This window comes from Zalophus californianus, chromosome 12 (genome assembly GCF_009762305.2).
Source record: "Zalophus californianus isolate mZalCal1 chromosome 12, mZalCal1.pri.v2, whole genome shotgun sequence".
In the NCBI taxonomy this organism is placed as follows: Eukaryota; Metazoa; Chordata; class Mammalia; order Carnivora; family Otariidae; genus Zalophus; species Zalophus californianus.
This window is the reverse complement of record NC_045606.1, coordinates 71,637,844-71,641,459: the sequence shown is the minus strand read 5'-3', so window position 1 is coordinate 71,641,459 and position 3,616 is coordinate 71,637,844. Positions and strand designations below refer to the sequence as shown.

Genomic DNA, 3,616 nt, shown 5'->3' with positions numbered 1-3,616 from the left:
TAGAATGTGACTTACCATCTGTATTTCTCTTCTGTTTAGTTAGCCTTTAGGTTGCCATAGTATTGTTGTTGTTTTTAACTTTGAAAAACTCCAAACTAATTTAGTGACCAGTTTTTTACAAAAGCAGCTAAGAATCCTCCATTGATGCAACTCGACGTATCTGGGTACCACAATGTTTTTAAAATATAGAGTGATGAGTTTGAATTTAGACTTAAGTACAAAACATTTGCTGAGTTTTACTTTTTTTTTAATTGTTGGTTTTAATCTGTAAATTGTTCTCCTTGCATTAGAGCATAGAGAGTGTAGGGATTCACATCTTGTTCTACAGCCTTAAGGAAATTAACAAAATATACTGGGCGGGGGGCAAGTTGGCATTCATTTACTTTAGACTAATTGAGAGTGAAAACTGAATTCTAAGTTTCAAGGAAATTAATCTCATTTTCACATTTCTGTTGAAACAATTTTTTTTTAATCCGGTGCAAAGCTCTTCCGTCAAGCTACTCTTCCACTGGGATGACAGAAAACGTTCAATTATGCATAAAATAAAAATATACTCAACATATTCATCTTCTTTTTATTTTGGATTACGACAGATCTAGGAGTATATACTGAAGGTAGAGAAAAAGGCAAACTTTCTTCTGCAGAGGCCCTGTCCTGCCTGTTTTTGCTCCCTGTCAAGGTCTGGGAGTGCTCGCTGGACGTGTTAAGAAGCGTTCCCTTAGAAAGCGACTGACCCTACCCCTGTGCATTCTCCTAAACCACAGCAGAATCCATGGCAGTGACTGGTATTTGGAGCCCAAAAAAGGATATAGTAGAGAAGAGTCATAAAGTTAAAAAGAATAAAGTAATCATGTTTTCCTTTTTTTTATGTTCAGAATTTATGATGTCAAATTCTATTAGGATAAAAACATGAAAACATGAGATGATTATGTGAGGAAGCAAATTTTGAACATGAAGATAGTTTTTAACATAATGTATTCGACAAGCAGCCCCCGCTTTTATTGACTAAATTCAAGTATGGTTTGGTTTATGAATCCCCAATTCCTAAGGAAATGATTTTAAACAAATTGTGGGACATGTGTACACAAATTTATGACTTGACTCTGGCAGGGAAGAATGGTCTCTCCGAAAGAATAAAATCCTAGGGGTTATAAATGGGTCAAAAAGAATTAGATTTTTTATTTATACTTCAGAAATGTAATCAAGTGAATGAAATGGTTTCATATACATTTTTACATCCAACAGCAGTGACACACTGTTCATACATTAATTCTATAGGAAAATGTACATCCTTCTTTTTTTTTGCTAAGTAAGGTTTGCCAAGTGTTCATGGACAAAACACCTTTCATTGCAACCTGAACTAGTGGAATAACAAGGGTAAGCCGTGTTCCTTTCAATAGCTTTATGGCATTAATAAAGCTATTGTCCAAATGCGTGTTAATATTGGCATGTGCAGGATGAAGTCTCACAAATTCTTCAAAATGTGAATGCCCAATTTGAGAACTTTACAAAATAGTGTAATGGATTTTGTGACTGAATCTGCCCAGGAACATTAAAGTCCAGGATGGTTTATTTTAAGTGTACTTCTGAGGTTCTATTCCTAGCTGCCTAGTCTTCGATTCCCTAATCACAAAGAAATGCATTCTTATGAAGTTAAGCAGCTGTAGACACAGAATGCTGATGACATTTTCTCCATATCTGAGTTATCTAAAGAAAACCCAGGTAGTGGTAATTCTACCAAATACTTGTAACATTCACATGAAATTTTAATTGATTTTCCAACAGTACAACTGTGCCATGAATCCAACCACATAGAATATAAGCCTTAAGCCCACTAGGTTTAAGCAATTGTGTCTTTGTAGACTAAAACTATGTAAAATAAAATCTGATAACTCCCTGGTGTTAGAGGTAGACAGTTTTCTTTCAAATCCTAGGTTTGGTCCTTTATTTTATTCAGCAGTGAAAGCCATGAATACAGAACGAATAACAGCTGTTACAATTCTCAACCATGACTTCTAATGTCAGAGAATTCAAAGTATGAACATAGTACACAGTAATGAAAAGTATCAAAAATTAGTTTACCTCAAAAAAGATAAATAAAACAGGTATATTCCACCAATACATAAACAGATGTTTGTGCTACAGTTAAAATTTGCTGTATACAAAAGATCATAGTCCCCATAATCAGCTTATGATAGAAGCAAGAATACATGAGCCATTTAAATTGTCAGACATTATGCTTTATAAGGTATGCACAGAAGTTCAAGCAATAAATACATACATTAGTTCAAAGCCTTACAATAGCTACGCAAAGCAGATGCAGAAAAGCAGATTTGCTATTACTAGCAAGCAATGATATAAGAGTAAAAATTCATGAAATGCATTAAAGCAACATTTTTCTTAGAAAAAGTCTGGTCATTTATGGGTCCACCAACATTTTTACATAATATGCACAATTATCAAAATACAGACCAAGCATTTCAGAAAACTCCAAAAAACCTAAAATCTATTTTCAAAGCAATTGCAGTTTTGGAGGTTTTTCTGGTATAATGTGCAAGCAGCTATTTTTTAAAATTGTATTCATATAAAACCCATGCAAAACTCTACAGGTATATGCATTCTGTGGCTGAGACTTCCTTTCAAAAGTTTTGTAACTGAGGTATGCATACTTTAGCATCGTAGTCTTAGGCCACCCTCCTGATGGTATAGCTCTCACAGTTACTTTCAGTCCCTCAAAGCCTTTTGAACATGCACCTGAAAGACCCATTTTCCCTTCAGATAATCCTTTACAGTAGGATCCTAGATGACTGAAAACCATCCTTCACAATACCAATCTTTCTTTTGAAACCATATCGGAAACTTCCCGTCCGTTGATCATGACCCAAAGACACACATAATGAAAAGTAGCAGTTACTGTGACGTTCTCACGTTTCATGCAATCTGCCGTAATTGTTCTAATTTTTTTTTCTTTTTTTTCTTTTTTTTTTCCTTTTTTTTTTGCAGAGGTAGAAGCTTTCAGAAAGCCTTTTGGGTATGTGGGAAAACCCTTTTGAAAGCCGTTATGTCCTTTTATTTGGTGTGTTAGATGACTGGGTATCTCTCTAACTCTATTTGCTGACTTCAGCAAAGAATAAATGATGAGCTTAGTTTGCAAGAACCGGCTCCATCACATGGAACTGGTATGTATTTTAAGCTCTAGCAGCCACCTTCTGTCAAAACTGTTTGTAAAGCAATAACCATAATCAGGTTATGAGGTCCCTTGGTTGGGGGAAAAAGTATTATCAAGACTTGGCACAGCACATGAAAAGCAACACGTAAAGTTTCTAGGTTTTAAGCAAACATCTGACTATGCTATTTTCAACTACACCATAACGCGTTCTCATAGTTTTGGGGTTTGGAGTTGTCAAGAAAACCAGCGTTCCAACAATTTGGCCTGTGCAAGTCTTTGAAAGGGAGCGTATTGTTAGTGTTAATATCCCGTATAAGCAGAGGCAGAATTATATGTAACTTTGGTTTGACTGAAAATAAATACCATGGACTACAATTGCTATAATCTTTGCTTTCAGTGTAAAAACTCAGCTAGATCACTTTAAAATCAATATGAAATTAATTTTTG

General features: G+C 35.0%; 1 protein-coding gene across 1 annotated transcript in view; it reads right to left on the bottom strand.

The window, feature by feature from the left end:
* Positions 1-1,169: 1,169 nt before the first annotated feature.
* The window catches only part of FOXP2 (forkhead box P2), a 553,196-nt gene continuing 550,749 nt past the window's right edge, over positions 1,170-3,616 (bottom strand). The window contains exon 21 of the mRNA XM_027574472.2: positions 1,170-3,616. This exon is cut by the window's right edge and continues 1,545 nt beyond it. The gene's annotated coding sequence lies outside the window, so the exon portion shown is untranslated.